Below are 21,230 nucleotides of genomic sequence, written 5' to 3'. Positions count from 1 at the left end.
ATACACTTACAAAAATGTGCGGCAAGTGCGAAGACGGGTAAATGACACTTGAAATTTATGCGCAAACATGAGCAACGTCTGCGTTTATCTTTTAGCATTTTCTCTGAAAAATTTATACAACGGCACTGCAAACACAGACCAGCATAAAAATTACAGAAACCAGGGAGAAAAAACAAAAAAAAACAAATATATATATTTATGTATATACATATATGTGAACTGGCCATAAGCCATTGTTGTTGTTGTTGTTTATTTTCTCACGCATTCATTTTCCACTTTCAGTTTTCAGTTGCTTCGCTTGATTTTCATAAGGTTTTGGCCGGCATCGGACGGGCGGCCACAAAATGGGCAAGGCAAGGCCTGTTAATTGGTAGAATAGCCGTAACGCAATACAAAATTGTCACGACGGTTGAGGGAAAATGTAATAATTTTGTATGAAAATTGATAGCATCTTTATATGGCACTCAGCCGTCGGATAGTCAGGTAGGTGGTCACATAATTATGACATAATCAACAGCTGGTACCGGAAGTTGAACCGAGACGGGCACGCAGACATTATATTAGATAGAATTTACAAGCGGCAATCATAAAAAACAGAAACTATCCATTACTATGCACATACAGATGGACCTGGGCAGGGTTTGAGGTCTGGAGTTTGGGGGCATGCAGCCAGTTTGCCCTTTCATCTGGGCGTTAACAAACAACTTTCTTAACTTGGCGTGAACGTTAACGTGTGCATATGTTAAAATATTTTCCATTATCTGCGTGTATTCTGCAAAAACATATATAAATTGCGCCCCAGGCACACAATAAAAACTTCAACGGCGTCCAAGCAATGTGCTGCAACCAGCGGCTTCTCCTTTGCCTTGGTTAAGGTTTGGGCCTGGCCCTAGTCTTGGCCCAGCCTGGTCGTACGATTTATCTATTTCGGTTTATCAGCTAATAAACGCTTAAATAAAATACACACTCTAAGCTAAATTACATGCGCTTTGCACGATTGCCAGCCAAAGGAAATAAACCTTGAACAAGTTTGATTTCGCTGACGAGTCAGTTGAACTACGGGATGATACTCTGTACGCAGTGCTATAGAGACAGATTTATAAAATCAATTTTGTATTTATTAGGAATTTGTTAGAATATTCAGTCTGACCCGTATCACATTGCTTACATTTGGTAATACATAACATCAACGATTTTTGGAAGGATGGGGAAAAGTTATTAATTTGTTAGCGGACAATTAACTTGGATTGATTGACTCAGCAAATCAAGAACAATTCTCAAAAGAGCGGTAATGTCCTATATAATGAGCTCTGTATACCCTTTAAAACGTTTACAGGGTATAACTACTGCAGTGCAGTGCAAACTCATCTCAAGCCAATAGATTCGCTCTCTTCTAACGACATTTGAAACTATCCAGGCCTAGATTCTGGCCGGGCTTTGGCTCTGGTCTCTGCTCATGTTGAAGGCCATCGCCTTTTTGGTTAATCTTGTTTGGTCGTTTATGCCGTGGCCTTTGGGCGCTTTTGTGTGTTGTCCATGTCCATGATCACTTAATTAAAGCAGGAACCGTGCGGAGTACTTTAGAATTTCTCGATCTCTCGCTTGCATTTTATGTGCACTCACAATGTAGTTGCGAATATAGTTTTAGTGATGCTTGATAAATTTATGTTGCCCGCGAAATGAGCGTAATTTGGTTGGTTGCTTGGGTTGAGCACCAATTGGTATGAGGGTCGGGCTGTTGGCTCAGCTGGGGATTAGTAGCTGCCTTCCGGCTGACAAGCTGATAAATGTGCGTGATAAATGTGAATGCTCTTCTGGATTTTGTTGTTGTTATTGCTGCTGTTGCTGTTCGTTAAGTCTGATTGAAGATCTAACAATGCTGGGCAAATGCCAAGTTCTATAAGCCCAGGCCCTACAAATAACATGGAATAACTCAATTGGATAACATTTGAAGTGCCTGCTAGTCGTTAGCTTGATGTATATATTTATTTTAATCAATTTATAAAACTTGTTTCTAATTTATCTAAAGGTCATACAAGCACTCAATATGTCTTGAAATGATGCTTTGCATAGCTAAAACTCGAACCAGAAATATGCATTTCGCCTATAATTCTCAAAAGCTTCGCATTCGCAAGTAAAATAAGTTTAAAAGCATCTTTAATTTTAAAGCAGATGATTTCCTCGAATGTTGATACAACATTTTTATTGCCACACCTTCTATGCCCTCTATCAACAGGTGATTGGATGGATATTATGTCGTAGTCACAAGCTACCATAACACAACTACATGTTTGAGATAATACGTCTTTTCAAAACAAGTTTTCTTTCTAAAAAATATATATTATTGCTCTTAATTTCAATTATCATTAATTTCCAGTTTCGATTGAACTAACGGCAATTTTATTGTTATTTGAAATATATTTTTATAGCGGACAAATTAAAATATATGTACAATGTCAAAATGTTGAACGAAGGCCGGCGGCTACTTGAGCAAAAGCCGAGCTAAAAAATCAATAACAGTTGCTTGGAACCCGCTCACTCCTCTAGTAGCCCCCCTACTTCGCCGCTGTCGGCGTCATCGAGAGCGTCGCCAGCGATGATCTCATCTTGTATTAACCTGTCTAGCCACTAAATCAAAGTCAAAGAAGCGAGTGACACATTTTTGCCTGTTCGTCCGAAAACACAACACATACACGCCCCGATATATACCCACACACACACAGCTGAGCTGATCGCATCTTTATTCAAAATAAATGCTGATAGCTTGAAAAATGTGTTTCTGAAGGCAAACATTTCATGTGCATTTGCTCGCAGTTTTGAGAAGGTATGTGCGTGTGTGTGTATGAATGAGTGTGAATGAGTGTGTGTCTCTAAGGTTTTGCTGAGACTAAGACACGTCCACATACGCACCCAAAAATCAATTGCTCAACCGGAAGCTGACGCGAGTTGTTCTCTTTTAGTTTGAACTGATTTAACAGTAGTCGGTTTTTGTTGTTGCTGTTAAACATTTCGTATTTGCATGTCACGACTTATCATTTATTTATTAAAATTGACTGATTTCCAAATTGCAATAGCCCTAATTTTTTGAGTGTAGTCATAACTCTGGGCCAGATGCCATCGATCAGCGTGCTTCGGCTTAGCAGATGCCGGCCACGCCCACCTGCTGGTGGGCTGATCAATTAATTATGCTTTTTCAATGTCAAAACTGTCGGGAAGAGGATCTGCGGCATTCGCCGCATAAATCTTGTGTGGCAAGCCTGCGCCTCCAGGCTGCAAACTTATCCTGCGGCTGGGCTGATGCAGTTTGTCTAATTGCAGGTTGACTGCCGCCAACTGAAGGTCACTGACAGCGCCGTAGACAGCACTTTACGCCTGCCTGACGACGTCGCTGCCGCCGCCGCCGGCTTGTCTCCACCAGCTGCGGGCTTATTGCTTCAGCGGAATTATCGTCTCACCTGCCCGCATGGCCCATGAACAACTGCAACAAGTTGCAAGTGGCAACCAGTTCACATGAAAATGCATAATCAATCACACAAAACGACAACAAAACCAGAGAGGCAGAGAGAGATTGAAGGAGATAGAGAGTGTGTGTGAGAGAGAGACTGAGAGAGATAATTCTGCCAATTTACAACGAATACTGCATGCACTTATTTATGATAGAGCTGGTATTGCAATTTGTTGAAGCTTAATAATTTTAGATTCTTTTTTCTTACTTTATTTTAATGGATTTATTTAGCTAATTGAATGTGGAAAACCCAATTTTCTTCATGTTTATATGCCAATATCATTCTTGGGACATTAAAACAAAACATCAGGAACATCAAAGAGCTTACTTGTCACTAATCATCGCTATTTATTTTTATGATCAGAAAGTGACGATACAGTCAATTCCAGGCAGATCATACAACGATAGTTGGAAAACGACTATTTTAATTTTACCAACCCATAAATTACACAGCACTATCAACAAATTTCATCTCAGAAATGTTTTTAACTCTCGCCATATTAACTTTTTCGCCGACTGGATGACTTAGCTATTATGCCCGAAAATGTGTATAAAAGGGTCGCGGTAAAAAATTGCCCATGCGCATTCCAACGCCCATTGGCGTATCATTTGCGCATCTTCATCGCGGAGACGACATTTCGCACGGCTTAAATGTCAGGGTGCGGGTACGTGTCGACCAATGACCGACGACTGGTTAAGAGTAGCTACTTTATGACATTACATTGCAGTCGACAGTCGAGAGTGTTGTTAACAATTCGTGTAAAGTTGCCGCTCATTAAAAACTCATAAATCAGTGCAACAGCAACGACAACAGCAGCAATAATTGCCGTTGCGAGGGCAGTGTCAAAATAAGGAACCCAGCTAAAGCCAGCGGAAATGGCCACCTGGCCGGCAACTGTTGCCGTTGTCCAATGCCCGGTGTCGGCGTCGGCATCGGCATCGTCAGCGGTACCGGTGTCGGTAGCGGGCCTGATGCCCGCTATGCGCAATGCAGTTTCCGCATTGGCAATATTGACATCTGCTTGGGCTTTTGATTAATGATAAATGCTCTGAGCATCCGCCGCTATGACATTTAGCTGAGAACTCTCTCAGCGATTGGCCGGAGTAGAGCCATTAGCTCGGTAGTTGGCCGCGTACGGGTTCGGGTAGTGCAGTCAATTGGTCCCTGCTCGGGCGCACAATTTAAGTCAAAACTAACGCAGTTAGACAAGAAACCACTTTCAAGAGTTGCTGCTGTTGTTGCTGCCGCTGCTTGGCTTGACTTGGCCAGCTTGGCTAACAGGGAAAACGGCTTTCAACTCGTTTCGTTAGTCGGCGCTCTGCGGTTAGCAGTTGTGCCGTGGGTGCAGCCGCCGTTGCATGTTGCATGCTGCAAGTACGTTCAACTTTTCAAGTTAACAGTTAGATTTTGAAATAGCCAACGGCAGCCAGCATACCAGTTTGCTGTTGCCGAAGCCCAGGCCTGAGAACGCACTAAGCTTCATTGCTTCTAAAGTTTTTATTGCGCCTGCTGTACTAACAGCTCTCTGTTGGCCGCTTGGTCCGTATGGTCAGATCAAGATGCGCAGTTCGACGGTCGACGGAAGGAAATTGCAGTCGAGCGACGCCGTTTGTGGTGCACATTAAATAAATACTTGGAAATTTTTGTGTGTTAAAATCAAAGTAAAGCAATGCAAATGCCAACAGCAAAAAGAAAAAAAAACAACAACAGCAGCAACAGCAGCAGTAACAACAACAGAAGCATTTTTGCTGTGGTTTTGTGTAACATTAACCCAAATACATAAAATTCTGGTGAATCGCAACGAAAGACTTAGGCAACAAACTGGCTGCAGGCTAACCGCTCACTCGGCATCGCCAGGCCAGGATCTAATACCCTACATTGGCCCCATAATTAATCAATCCAGCTGGCTTCTCTCTCTTATTTTTTTTTTATTTTTTTTTTTTTGGGTTTTTAGGTGAGCCTGCGCTCAAGCAGGAACTCATTAGTGGGGCAAGGAATTAGTGTGCAACCTGGCCATAAATCTTGTCATATGAAACAAACTGAAGGAAACCACAAAATCTAACCAGTTCTTGAATATACCAGGGCCATTAGATAGCAATACATAAGATATGAGGGGTTTTCTTGGTATAAAATATATTTTTCCATTATATAATTTATGAATAACATATATTTTATAGAATTTTTAATGGTCTATGGTTCCAAATTAAATATTGGCTGTTAAATTAGGTCATAGAATCGTGATCATGAACGAATTATGCGTTTGCAGATACTCTAATTAATACAACATTTTATTTAATTACAATCTTTTAAATCTTAGATCCCAATAAAATTAAATATCATTGACCCCCATTCCATTAAAATAAAAGAATTCTAAAATGTTGCTTTTGGTGAAGTCAAGAATTCGATAAAACCTTTATAAAATCATTTAACACGTTCACGCCTAATATAGAAAATATGTATAATAAGAGGACAGATCCAGAAGACTTTCCAATTGGACTACCACAACAGGGAGTCTGCAAGTCAAGAAGCTTCTTAATCCGGCTTCCAGGTGAGCCTCAAGAAAAATGCCCATATGGAAAGCAGTTCTCTCATAAAACTAAAATAATTCTCAAGTCCATTTATATACGTATTGCATAACCAGGTAGATCGGAAAACCATAACGAAATTACTTAAGTCAGCAGATTCCACTAGCTATGATCCAACGTATTATAATAATGTATATTATTTTATTTTAGCCCAGTTAAAAAATCGCTATTTGATGATGATGAAATTAATGTGAAGAAATTTCTGTCGCTTCATCACCTGTAGAACTTTATTTTTAAAAAAGTATTTATGTACCCCACAGCTAGTTACATATTATTATATCAGATCTTCATAGATTCACCCAGCTGCTCTGAGTCTTAATGCATGCAATGAAGACATTACAGATGCAGAAACAATGCGAATTTGTTGTCAGCAGGCGATTGGATGGGTTGGGATTGGATTGTTGACAAGTTTTTGATAAGATTAATATGCGGCACTGGCTTAAAGCTTAGGCATGCAAAACAGTTGTTGAGGGAGCATTGCACGCACAGAAGGACAGGACAGGACAGAACTGGACAGGTTGGGGCTGGGTGGTGGTGCAGTCGAGGGCGCAGCAGGACACACAAAGAGTGGCTGGCAGTTGGGCTGGGTGCTGAAATCTTAAACCTCGATCTGTGCCTAGGCAAAGCTACTAAATCTCTTTATTCCATTACAATGGAGCAGCAGCCCGTGTAGTCAACTTATTTGTAGTAGCAATGTCTTGATATATTGCCTGCTTGCCGAATGGCCGAGAGGGGTAGTTGAGTGTGGGGAGCAGAGGCTTTGTTTATGGTGTGCTGACTGTTTTGTTTATGTAGCTGTTGGGCGCGTTGTGTGTATTTTTTTTGAAAATCAATTGCGCCGCATTACAACTTAAGATAGCTAAAAAGAGGGTGCCAAGATTGTGACAATTGCTTGACATAATTGAGACATTGCGAAATGCGTTTAATTGCAACTGCAGCAGTTAGCTGTGGGTGCAGTCGGTATGTTGCTTAAAGAACTGGCCAATGGCCAGTGGAAATGTCAAGGTTAAGTGTTTAACCTTTACAAAGTAGCTGCACGACGTCTACTGTCTGCGACGGCAGTCGCAGCAAAAACAATTTAAATGCAATTTTTGCTTAAATAAGAAATAAAATCTGCGACGCGTTGCTGAAACAACAACAACAGCAAAAACAACAACAATAACATCAGCATCAACAACAACAGCACAACTGCAAAACAAATATTTGCTAATTTATCCTGTACGTGTCCTCCAACTAAGTGCACAGGTTTAGGCCTTAAGCCATGCCACATTGGCCATGATGCCCAAGGCAGCGATCCCTCTCGCTCTCGCTCTCTCTTTCACTCTTGCCCCGCTCTTTACCCCGTGTGGCCAGTCGTGTTGATTGTTTGCATTGGGACGTTCAGCGCATGCTGTTAAAATGCCTTTGATCTTCTGATATTTTCTTGCTGCCTCCGTACGGGCCAGGCCCAAAGTGGACACGGCGGGCGTATTTAACTTGACTGCGCTGCGTTACCAACTCTCAGCCGAGCAGCAGACCCTTTTCAGGTCTTGGTCAACGGGCAACTTGTTAAAAAGAATGTCGACTGCAAGCGACGCATGTTTTTTTATTTCGTTTTCTTTTTCTTTTATTTTTATTTTTTACGAATGGTCAGTAGTCGGCAGTTAAGAATCGCAAATCGAGAGTCGAGTGTCGGCAATCGACTCGTCGGAAAACGGGAGTCTGAGGGGCACTGAGATTTCGCTTTCATTGCTTGCGCTGACTGCATGACTTTGTTGTTTTTTGTTTTTTTTTTTACTTCTGTTGCCTGTTGGCATAGCTTTCAATATTTAACCCAGAAATTAGCTGGCAACTCTGGCGGCCGCCTCTTAATGCCAAAGGTGTTAATTAGTATATATTTTTTTTATAGCATTTCGGGAAAACAAGCCCAGCAAAAGAAGTTGAGCAACGTTAAACATAAATGTCAATATTTATTTATGTACATTGAGGGATTTTAAATTGAAAAGCGTTGGCAACTCTGAGCCTTAATTTATGACACAATGTGTCTAAGCTGCGCCTCGTAAATGTCCAATATGCCGTAAATTGTCTGCACAAACTGCAGCACCAGCTGTTGTTGCAGCTCACACTTGTACATATGTTTGTTGAGTCTCTGAACTTTGCCCCCCTGCCCATTAGGTTTAGTCAATCGACATGTTGGCGCCTTTTGACTTTCCAATTTTCGCCTACGCCCGGCGAGGCGAACCTCTTGGAACTGCAGAGATTGCTGTTGGCGGCATGTCGGACTTCCATATATGGACGCCGTCTTGACTGCAGCCGACTGCACCATAAATGGCATGGGGGCAATAGAAAGGCAGCTGAATAAGTTTGTTGCTTAAGTCTTTTGTTTTTGTGCGGAAGGCACAATTGCAAGTGTCGCCTGAGTTTAACTGTACAGCTAAGGGTGACTAAGCAGTGCCTGAATCAATCAAACCTAACGGAAACTTATTTAAATAAACGCTAAGACAGCACACACACACACACACACATACGCACAGACGCCCACTTGCGCACACACACGCATGCATAGTGCACAGTCGCGTTAATGGTCGTTTGCTTACAATTCTAATTTATATGATTTTTACGTATTTATCCGGCGGAAGTAAACCTTTGTCGTTGCTGTTGTTATACTCTTTATGTGCTTCTTCTTCTTGCTGCCGCCACTGCCAGTTCTTGGCCAAGTTTATTTGTGTTGTAAATTGCAAATGCGCGCGAGCAGCGAGAGAGTGCGGCGGCGGCAGCGAGCAAAAACATAACGCGCACTGGCATATACTTCAATAAATAACAACAACAACAACAGCTTATATACTTGGGCATTAGTTGCTGCTGGCAGTGCGTACGTGCCCGGACCCGGCGTCGCCGTCGCGATCCTCTTTGGCTCTTTTGGGTTTATGCCACAACTGACAACGACGACGATGACGGCGACGCATTGTAAAAAGAGTTTTATGCAATTGCCGCTGTTGTTGTTGTTTGCTTGCCTATTGTATAATAGTGCCAAGTATGCGTTTGTGTGCGTGGTATGTGCTCTGCATAATTTTTTGATACGCCTGCCAAGTCGCCTTTACCTTTACGGCCATGTTATGAAAAGTGCTGTCCAATGCTGCCGTTTGACCATTTTCAATTCCCAATTCAATGCCCAAGCCCAATAACCTTTGTGTGTCCCACACTGTCCCTTCGCCTGTGTCTTTAAACGCGTGGGCGACTCTCCTGCGTGTGTGTGTGCGTATTTTTATGCATTGATTGAATCGAACGCTATATCATTTGGCTGCTCTTGGCCAAGGGCCAGACATGAGTCAGTAGCCTCGCACAGTCGATGACAAAAGCGCATATAGTTAAGTATGTGACCAGCATGGTCAACACACTTGGTTACGAGAAAGAAAACCATGCTTCCTACTCGAAAATAAATTCAAAAATGTATATACACTGAAAAACATGAAAATGTGCTCCAAGAGCTTACCAAGCACACAAAAGTTGAAGTATGTTAAATTGTATAATACTAAAATGCATACAACAAAGCTGACGTAATTTGTTAAATTGTAACGAATGTCTACAAAAACGCTGATGTATTTTTTAATTTTTCCATATTAATAAATTGACGCTATGAAAGGAATTTTTAACTTTTTTTTAGTTTTGTGATTCAATTGTGTACGTTTGACAAGGGCAAAATTGTAGTAAAATATATAAGCCCGTTGGCTAAATATTGTATTGCACAGTATGTGATTGGATCATTTCACAGATATGCTCAAATCCAATTTAAAATTTTGGAACAGGAAGACCTTATGCAAATTCTGAATAAGATGTTAGATCTTTAATGTGTGAAAGACTAAATGATTTCTCGAAGACAAATTATTAAATCGTATTTGTTCTATTAGCTTGCATTTTTTTACCCCCTCATTGGCTACAAAAATAATCGTTACAAGACTTGAACATCAGCCAAGGGCTAAGATTAGGATTTCTGCATTTTTTCAGATTTGCAAGTTGGGGTGAATTGTAAACTTGTCAAAGCACAAGACCTTGGAATTGGCTGCTAACTAAAAAATAAACAACAAGGAGCAATTTAAATATACAAAAATAGCAAACTGTGGACAGGAACAAGGAGTCGCTTGTAAAAATGCAAATCAATAAGCAAAGTTCCAGTTTGCTATAGCAATAAAATAAATGTAAAATCGACCATTAAAAAAAACGCGACAAGTTTTTTCTTGTTGTTTTTGTATTTTTTTGTCGCGCGCAGCAGCAGCTGTCCCGACTTGGCTTTCAATTTGGTTTAGGGCTCGTAGCGAGGTGTTAATTATCGCTAAAAGTCAATGGCAGACAATCGGCAAAATCTGCGCACGGGCAACATCGAATTGGCCCGGTTCGGCTACTGTCGCCATATCGGCATCTGCTAGGCCAGCACTTTGCATCTGGTTCCCTGGAGAATAGATGGTGACTGGGACTTGGCAGGAGTTGAGGCTGGACAGCTGTACAAGTGGCTGGCTAGGATAATTAATATGAAAATATGTGGCGACTCGAGCCCGGGACACACAGTACAAATGTTTGTTTCTGGCTATTTTTAGCGCATGCCATTTTTAATGAGCATAGGCCAAAGGAGCAGTCGAAGTCGTGCCGCGGGCCCACCCAAGCGTCCTAATTATGCGCTTATTTTTATGAATTATTAAAATAAGCAAAGTGGAGCGAGTCGCCAGCATTAATTGCTTTATAATGGAGCACTTGAGAAATAAAAAGGGACAGACAGAAAAAGCGAGAGAGCCATAGGACATCAGGGGTTGAGAGAGGTCGCTCAAGCTGGAACTCATATTTCTATATAATTTATTGTAATGCACTTGGGGCGTGTTTCATTTCTCGCTTTAAAATGGCATAAATTTCATGTGCCCTGCCTTGCAATATGCCAACAATTTATTCGCTGTACAAAACTGCAAGCATACACATATATATAGATATAAATATATATATTTTTTATTTATTTTTTTGCTTTCTGGACCTCCTCGGATGCTGTCCATGTCCATGTTCATGTACAAAGCAGGCGGCCCGGACAATTTACTTTTCATTGAGTTGAATAACAACGGAAAAAAAACCCGAACTGCTGTGAACTGTAAGCTGCGTCCATTACATGTTGTTATTTGTTGTCTGGCGGTACATTATTGGTCTTGTTCGCTCTTTTGCTCACCAATTAGCTGGCCAGGCTGACCACCTTCTCCGAAACGAAAGACTCAGGCAACGAACTTAGCTGCACGAGGTTGCGCTGTTGATTTTCTAACTATAATATTAAAAAATTAAAAATAAAGTAAAAAGGCACTAGGTAGGTGCTCTTAACTCGGAGATACCCTGTTCAATTTAAAAATTTGTTAATCATTTGGATTGAGGTATATGCTGATTGTAGACTAATACTTAAAGAGCTCGCCTAAATATGCTAACCTCGGTATCAAATCTGCAGAGCACAGGAAAAAAAGAAAACTGTTTAGCTAAACAAAAGACCCATTAAGTCTAAGAACAGCTAGTTCATGAGCCTCGTTGCGACCATGGCACATCAATCAAACGAAATCCCATGGCTCATTGTTTTCACACACTTTAGGCGCGCTCTTCAATCTTGACATTCGTGCGTAAGGAAGTGACTCGTCCCTTTCTTTGGCTACTTTACGGCCGAGCCCAAAGCCTCTTCAATTAGTTTTCAAAATCAATCAACGCTACATTTGCGTGTAACAGCTTTTAATTACAAAGTATTTTTTCTCTTTTATGTGTGGGCCGTTCGCTAAGTGTGGCTGAGTGTGGATATTGAAGGCTGTTCAACAGCCCACGCCCCCAGGTACGCCTCTGCAAATGAGTTAGGTATATAATGTTGTATATTCGCTTGTTAGAATCGCGCTTTGATTCATATGCAAATCGAGTTTTTCTTCTCTTAGCTCAGCTTATTGGTAATAAGCCAATTGACGTTCGCCACAATACTTTTTAATCAAGCCAACTGAGTCGTAAAACCTACGCACGGCCTAAGGCCAAACATTGTGTGGTACGGTCTCAGTGTATATGTGTGTGTGTGTTTTTAAAGCACACAAATTGTCGCCAGTGTTTTGACTGCGACAGTTGTTGACCTTCGCAACGTTGAGTCATGATATTTTTGTGCGTAACTGTAGTGCCCGATCAAATTGAAGCTGGAGTTGGGTTAAGGCATAATTTTTAAATTGACAGATTGAACGGAGAAATATTCTGAGGTTATTCCTTTAAAAATAAATAATGATTTAAAAGAAATTTCTCAAGTAATTATTTCTAATTATAATCTATCAAGTTTTATTTTTTTAACATTCCAACCTATATATATTATATCCGTAATTGACTAGGCGGATATAATTTAAAGATTTTAAACTGAGTTTGTTAATTTTTCTTCGGGCATGGAATCTACTTAAAGCGAGATAATCTTTAGAATAGCTGATGCTCTGAAGTACACTTGAATCTTGAGCAAATGCAATGTTCACAGTTGGCTAAACTGGCAACCACACTTTCCTCAAGCAGCTGGGGCAAGGCTTAAGAGTAGAATAGTGAGGCTTGTATGTAGATAATAAGCTCCATATCTAGTGGATTGTGTTGTGACCGGCTATGATATACGGGAATCGTCTTTTGTAAGTGCTGACACGGCTATGAAGCTTGCAGAAAGCAGTATAAAACGGGGGATCGCCCGTATCTACACTTGCCCAAAGATTAACTTCTTTAAATGGTTGCAAGCAAACCTGATGGAAATATCCGAATGACAAGCGAATATGTTTCAATTAAGAAAAGCCTTTCGTCCATGCACTTTGTCAATCAACAATTATCAAAAAGAAAGAAATTAAGGAGAACTATTAAGATAGTTACAATCAATTGTGTCAAGTAGTTTCCACAGTTAAATTCAAACTCCGTGCAACGCACAATGGACTCGTTGTGTAGGCTAAAAGAGCAGCTTAACTGACAGTTCGTCCCGGATTCTCTCATTAACCAGAAATAGTCAACACTTAAGCAAAGTTCTTTTGTCTTTCGCCCTTCTAGCGGTTAATTATAATAAATACATACATGTACTTCATTCGTATGTATTACAAACTACCGCAAACGCCTGTCAACCCCCATTAAAGCCCAGTCGGCTCAATTAGCGAGAAGCGTCAAGAGCTGCTACTGCTGCTGCTGTTGTTGTCTAGTATTGGTGACAGCGCTGCAGCCAGCTACTGGGTATTGGGGAAGAAGCGACCCTCAGACTTCATATGGCAATTCGATTAGGCCGAGTGTGCATAGGCATGTAAATGTAGTTTAATAATTGCGGTTTGCCCCAGCCTCTGTGCCAGTTGATTAGCATATGCGGTTTTTGCAATTTACGGCCGGCTTACAGGATATGACGGGCTGGCGACAGGATGTTGCTGCCACAGACTCACACATGGGGGCCACATGCAAATTGTTTATGTGGTCGCAACTTCAAACGCAGCGGCAACTGTAATTGAATTTTAAATTGCTAACATACGCACCGAGGTGATTAGCTAGATTAATTTAAATGAAGTTATTAGGCAGCCCGATTGCAATTGACAGGCGGTAACCAAAGACTTAGGTAACGAACTTGCCAGAGCTCCCGTTGCAAGTAGCAATTGCAGCGGGATTTTTGCGATTGTTACTGGGTTTGAAAGTTAAATGACGCCATTAATTGGGCGCCAATCTTAAGTGTCTGAACGGGTTTTTAGTTTTTGGTGCTTTGGTGCTTTGCCGTTGCAGCGAAAATTGTTGCAAATTGCAATCTAAAAGGTTCCGTGTTGGTTTCTTTTTTTTGCAGTTGCTGTTGCTTGTGGCAACTAATATGAGTCATAAATTTAAAGGCTTGTTGTGGATTTCTTAAAATGAAATATAAAAACGGCATTACAGCTAGTTATATGCAGGCGTCGTTTCGGCTCAGGGTCTGGCACCGGCTTAAGCTCATGAAAAAAACAAAGTAGTCTGACGTTGGCGTTTGTACCGATCCGAAACTGTAACTGGAACTGGGCTGGGCCAAAGTCGTCTGGTTACTTTTGCATTTGTTTCACAGTTCAGTTTCAGTTTGCATGATTTTGCATAAAACAAAACAGTGTCCGTCCTTCAGTCCGTTCTGTACCTTTTCATTGCTACAATTTTGGGACCTGCAATTCGCAGATGCAGACAAGACAGGCCACAGAAAAAGCTTAATTTTTGGCAATTCCTTTTTAGTCATGACATCATTTCGATCCGGCAGCCCTACAAAAAAATAAAAAACCAGGAAAAAAAACTGGTCGCTGTTTTACTTTCGCTTTTGTTGCTTTTGAGCGCATATTTCTTTCTTTATTTTTTGCAGATCGGCTGATGCTCGTTTATTTTAGTTGTTTTTTTCTGGTTTTGTCTGCGGCTGGAAGTGGCTGACAGCTTGCTGAAAGCCCAAGAGTTTTGGGACCAACACTCATATAAGGCATTGAAAACGAAACCAAGTTCTGGTGAAAGTAGGTTGCCCTCTTGTCCAGAAATCGAAAACGCATAGCAAGTGCAAGTCAGCCACGAAAAACACACTTCAAGTGGCTTCAGCTATGAACGATTGTGTCATGAGGCAGCCCACGCAACAAAATCTTTTCCAATCAGCACTACGCCCACCACACGCCAATTTAGCCAAACTACTCGTAAAAGCCGACTACAGCCTTGGCTGGCTCCGACTCTGACTAATGATGATGCGACTGCTGCTGGTACTGCTGCTGTTAGATGAAACTGTGGCACCATCGTCTGCTCCAACAATGATCTGACGCTCGTTGATCTGCTTGTGGGCGCGCACACATTTTGACTTTTTTGGTCGTACACAATTTATGAGAATTCTTGCCGTAAAAGAAGACCGTGCAAAAAAAAATTGATTTGGTTTTTCTGCAAAATTTATTAGAATTTGCGGCTGCTGCGGCTTTTCGTGCGAGTTTTTGCGCTGGCGGTGGGAATGGCCTTGAGCCGCAGCCACTAAAGTTCAACAGACTGTGTGGGGTGCACAATACAAGTTGATGTGGCCAAAGGTGGTGCATGAGTCAGTTTCTGAAGGCTTTTTGTAGCTCAAATCGATTAGTTTTTACTGTGATCAACTTTCGAGTTGGACTCAACAAGTTTGTTGCCTAAGTCTTTTGTTTTCTAGAAACTACATAACGTTTTTTTAGGATATATTTACTAGAACAAATGTCTGTTAGCTTGCAAGCTACTGAGGTATACTTTTGTCAAGTTCTTCTTTTATGCACCATCTAAAGGAGATGTGATACACGTATATATAATAAAATAAGATAATGGAAAATATGTGCAAAAAAAGTTGTAAGCAAGCCTTATGCACAGCTAGAAAATATGGGTCTAGCATATATTGACATAATGTATAACAAATTTTTGATTAATTACAAATTAGGGCAGCGATTAAGGCCCACAGCTTGATAATACTAATGATCTAATGATATATTTTTTGAGCATAATTGTTTTTGAATGAAGATTGGAAATGCTTTGAAATGAATTTCACAATGTCAATTCAACGTAAAAGAAAAATAATGTTCAAGCTTATGCAAAAAAAAAAAAATAAATAAAATAAAAAATAACAAATTGGGTGAGGCAATCGAACGTATAGTCGTGACGTTTGGAGAAGCTACTAGTCAAAAAGAAGTTACACTCATGGGTAAATCGTGAAATAGATTGGTTTGGTAAAATTTTTTATTTCTTTCGGATAAGGCATACACAGAGAAATAATATTATTGACATATTTTACAACTTAAGTTTGTATCTTAAGTCTTCCGTTTTAAGATTCTCTACATTGTTGTGCAGCCTATGTCAGACTTTCTTGTATTTGCGTAGAATTACATGCCAAGCTCCACGACCTTTTCGCCCTTTTAATGGCGGCAATTTCAGTCTGAGTCTGGCTCATAATTTATGGTCATTAATATTGCAATTTCTTTCTGAGTTCCGAGGCTGCGTTGAGCCGCAGCTCGCACGCAAAACAATAATACATAAAGTGAAAGTTTTGCACCTTCGCTTCAGCTTCACAACGCAACAATTTAAACAGCTGAAGAAAACAAAACAAAGCAGCCAAAGCGAGTCAGTTAGTTTGTCAGTCAGTTGGTTGGATGAATCTTCCCGCCGCGGCCCACAGATGAGCCACGAACTTGTGAAAAAGTAAAAAAAATCCCAACACACGACTGTGAAGATTGCTAAACAATGAATTTTACAAATGACTAGCAGCAAGTCCGAACTGGCGCCGACTGACAAATGAGCTCAGTTTGCAGCCTGTACCAAGCAGTGGCAGTTTTTGCATTTGACCGAAAAAAAACCAAGCAAAAAAAAAAGGAAAACAAAGGCCAAGATAAGCTCAAAACTTCGTCAATAAACTTTGCCGAAGTCGTGGGTACTAAAAATCTTGCCAATGTGCGTCTTTGAGCCAAAGCACTTGAGCTTTCAATCAGCAATCCACAAGTCCATATTAGACAACGCCGCATCATTCAAAGATTTTGGTGCGGCGACCTTAACGCCAAAATTTTTTTTTGGTTACTTGTAAATTTATTATTTTTTTTTGTTTTCTTTCGCCATTTGCTGGACAAATATTTTGAATTTCTATTTGGTGACGGCTTTAAAGTGTGTCAAGCGGGCATTTCGAGCAATTATTTGTCATATTTTCCCCTATTTGCGCGCTGCAGAGAAAACAAACAACATTAGTGACAAAGCAACTACACAATTATCTTCATCCTCATCTTTATCTGTGTCGCACAATAACAATTGACCAAGGGAAGGGAGATTTGCACAAATGAAAGTGAAATGTTTGCTTGTTGTGCGTTTGGTTGGGGATTTTCAAACTTGGCAACGGTCGTTTGTCATTTAAATTTAATGGATTTTTTTTATCAGTTACTAAGTGAGCTCACAAATTTTTAACTAGAAAATAAGTTGGGCCTTTTTAAAAAAATTTATTTAAATGATTCACATTTAGCTTATAAAATATTGAAATTATTTGCTTAAATTATTACTAAAGATGCTTTTTTTATTACGAAAAAATATTTCAAAGAATGTTTATAGTTTTATTATCAAAAATAAACTATTTTATAAGCCCGTGTGGTATTTTTATTTCACAAAAAAACATGAAAATAGTTATTTAAATTAAAATATTATTAAAATAATATAAAAACCTTCGTCTCAATTCTGTAGTTTCAGCTCCAAATGAATTTTATTTGCAAATTTTATTTGCTTCACTTAAATTTAACACCATGAAAAGAGTAAAAAACATTTGCTCACCATTTTCTTCATCAAAATTCGGTCAAAATCAGTTCATACTGCCAACAGCTGCCAACGAAAAACAACGCCAGCAAAATTTGTTTCGAGACTTTGATTTTTGGCTGCGGCACAGCTGCCAAATGCGCTTTGAAACACACGCACACACAGGCACACTCAGGCAGTGCGCACACACAGACACTCGCACACACTCTGAGTTGTGCACAGACACTTGGTATTTTCGTTGTTGTTATATTTCAGAAATATTGACGCTTTTCTTTTAACACTTGGCTGGTGCCGTTGATTTGCGCGCGTCGCGTTGCGTTTTAGGGGTTTTTCTTGAAATTTTCACTGGTAAAATTTGAAAAATTTATTTCTGCGAACGCCTCACAAAACTTTCACTGTAATTAAACGGTGCAGATTTTTAAAAAACCAAATTAAATTTGCCTTGCGATTGGCTGACAGATGCTGCTGATGATGGTTAACTGCAGACCTCAGAGCCCCGCACACTGTTCAGCTGTTGATCGAGAAGTTGAAAGCCAGTTGAATGAATGAGAGAGAGAGAACCGCACCGCACGCGCGCTAAAAACGAACTGAAACACAATTCGAATTCGCCTTTGGTTCGAGCTGAAGCTGGAGCTGCAGCCCGATCCCGAAGCGTCGAAGTTGTCGTCTTTGACGACCAGTGGAGACTTGAGACTAGTGCTCGTGCTGATATTGTTCGTGTTGTTGGTTGTTAGGCAACTTTGCTGCCCACACGCTGCGCTGCTGCGTCGCTGCTAACTGCGCTGCTGCTGCTGCTGTGGCTCTGCATGGTCCATTTTTGGCTTGGACCGCTCAGCGGCAAAAAAAAAACAGAAAAAACCAGGCAATATTTTTTTCTTTTTTCACATTTTGTTGTATGGACGCCTTTGCAGAAAACATTTTTTCTTAGCTTTAGCTTTGATATTTGCTGGCTGCGGCTGGCGCGCTGCCAGTTGCTGGCTGCTGGTTGCCAGTTGCTTTGACTTTTGATTGACGTAATTTTTGCGCTTGATATTCACTTGAATTTCTTGTATTTCCACATTTAACTATTTTGGTGTCAGGCGCACATTACACGCCTACAACACCCACACACACATCCACAGGTTGATAGCATTTGTAGGCGTCTTAAACATTTTATTTCTACACATGTTTCATGGAATTTCTCAAGCTGAACTTTCGCTGGCCGGCACCGAGCGGTGCGAGTGGGCTAATTTTATAGGCGTCAGCTTTGACTCATTCGATTTGCTTGGTTGCTATGCTAATTAAACGCCTTAAACTTTGCCCTTTAGGTGGCTGCTTTTTTGGTAGTTCTTGGAAAAAACCCGAATAACTTAGGCAACGAACTTGTTTATGCAGCTTGGCCTGACCTTGCTCGTGGGTGTCTAATTATTTGGGCCATTCAGCAGACACTAGAAACGTCCATGTGTCCAACTCTAGCAAGCTGTTGCGGCATCTTATCAGACAGCTATCGCTTATTTATGCTCTGCATGTCCGTCCAGTCAAACAAAAGGCTTGTGCTTTGGCAATTTATTTCTGTAATTTTGTTTGTAATAAAGTTATTTCCGCATACACCCTAAAAAAAGGGCAGATACCAAAAGTGCTCACTGTCTGTTGGCCCATCTTACGGTAACTTTTTTTAACTTCTCCATTTTTTCCTTTCTCTCTCTCGTTTTTGGGAGCGTCTTGTCCGCACATTAATTTGTACGCCCCGCAATTATTGCACGCTGCAAATGAAGTATGAAACAACATAAGCGCAAAACGTGTGCCACATACAAAGTACCTGTAAAGTGAGTGTATCGCTCCAACTGCATAATTAAAAAAGCAGATGGTTAAGCGAGGAATGCTCGGTGAAGATGACGTTTAGCTGTTCATTAATTGCAAATTAAGGACGTTTAATAAGCTAGCAGACTATTTTGAAACGTGTCAAATCGATTCGAAACTAAAACGTCCTAAAAATTTTTATTAAACTTAGAGAATAATACAGTCAAATCGGCTAAAATGAGTGCCACTATTTATATAACCAACTCAGAAAGTTCAACAAGTTAGCTATTTAGCAGTCAGCTGCAGTAGCAGCAACCTGTGTAGACCGTTGCAAACAAGTGCAACTAAATAAAATGAGAAAAACCCACACGCGTCGTCCTACACTTGGCATATTTAACACATTTAATGAAAAATCAACAAAACATCAACATTTACGACGGGGCAGTGCCTCCGATCTCCGAACTACTCTGGTCTCGATTCTCTGCAAGTTGATGGCAGCCGCTGGCGCCAGCAGCTTGTTGGCTTTATTAAGTTGTTGTTGTTGCCGTTCGGGCCCTTAGTTGCTGCTGTTGTCTGTTTTTATTAATAAGTCATATTTTTATATACTATGAATACTTCGTAGCTGTAGGAGCAGCCGCCTTGAGCCGCTCATAATTTATGTTCTTTGCTGTAACATGTGAGGCAGCAACAGCAGCAAGAGCAGCAGCGCAGCAGCGCAGCCGTTGCAGCCGTCGCAGCCGTCGCAGCCGTCGCAGTTCTGAGGCAGGATGACAAAAGTTAAAGTAAGGGCAGGGCCCCACAATAAGTCACTCACTCATTCACTCATATTCACTGATTCACTTCGCTCATTCATAAATGCAAAAGCTCTTTTTGATTAATTAAATGCAGCGACTGTGCGCTTTTTTTCCTGCGCATTCGTTGTTGTTGCAGCTGCGAAAAGTGTGCCAGCAACTTGCGAGCTGCTTGTGATGTAAGTGGTTGTTTTATTTTTTATGATTATTTACGATTTTTTTTACTTCTTTATTAGCATTACACTATGGCAAAACGCTGAGCGACTTTTGTAGCATGAAGAAGGGGAAAGAAAAGTTAGTTGCTTAAGTCTTTTGTATGCACTTTGCACCTGCTGCTGTTGTTGCTGCTGAGCTAGAAAGCAACTCAAACGTGGCTGATGACGCCGGCAATTTGCAATTTACTTATCGCCAGAAAATATAAATGCTCTGCCCCAAATCACAAATAAAATTGCTAGAAAATCGACGCAGTCATTTGCAAAAATTCGCAAAACAAATTCGCAAAAAATATATTTGCAAAAAAAAATGGAATAAATTCGCATAACAACAGCCAAAAAGCAAATAGTTTATCCATGTATTACGTAAGCGCAGATCGTTTTTAGTGTTCAGTTTGTTTTTTCTAGCGCAAATTGCATGGCGTCAACAAATTAAACAAATAGCAATAGAAATTGTTGCTAATTTTGATGGCTTTTGCATTGGAATACAATTATACCAACTACACATACACACACACACATCACCCAAGAAACTCGACAACAGCTGTGCAAATGTGTATTGTACAATAGTTTCTAGATATGGGGCCAGACAACGCGTTGAGGGGGGTATCGCCACTGGAAAAACCAACCGTTTCACAAAAACTTTTGTCGAGGTGCACACAACGCGACGTGCCGGCTAAGACTAACTGAGCGAGCTGTCTACGCTCCGCACTGCAGCTAAGCGTTTGAGCCAAGTGTAGAGCCAAACAGCTGACGGTAACCGTTGCCCCCCCGCTGACGTCTCTAACGAACACGCACACAAAAGGAAAACTAGTTTCGTTTGAATGTCTCTGGGCATTTGAAAATCAGTTTCTGTTGGCGTGTATAACAGTTGCTTGCAAACTGTGCTATGCCCGAGAGAAATAGAGATGTATAGAGAGAGAGAAAGGCAGTGAGAGAGAAGCTGCTGCTCGAGAGAGTGCAGTAAGAGGCAACCGTATTTGTCGCCAGGTAATTTGTATTTGTTATTGTGTTTGTCAAGTCAACTGATAAATTGAGTTGATATTGAAAATAAATTAATTATGGTTTATAAACTGGAACAGTGACGCGCTTCGAGATTTGGACAAAATAAATGTTTTTGTT

This window comes from Drosophila novamexicana, unplaced genomic scaffold (assembly GCF_003285875.2).
Source record: "Drosophila novamexicana strain 15010-1031.04,08,12 unplaced genomic scaffold, DnovRS2.1 tig00000739-arrow-arrow-pilon, whole genome shotgun sequence".
Classification (NCBI taxonomy): domain Eukaryota; kingdom Metazoa; phylum Arthropoda; class Insecta; order Diptera; family Drosophilidae; genus Drosophila; species Drosophila novamexicana.
Note: the sequence above shows the minus strand (reverse complement) of the source record.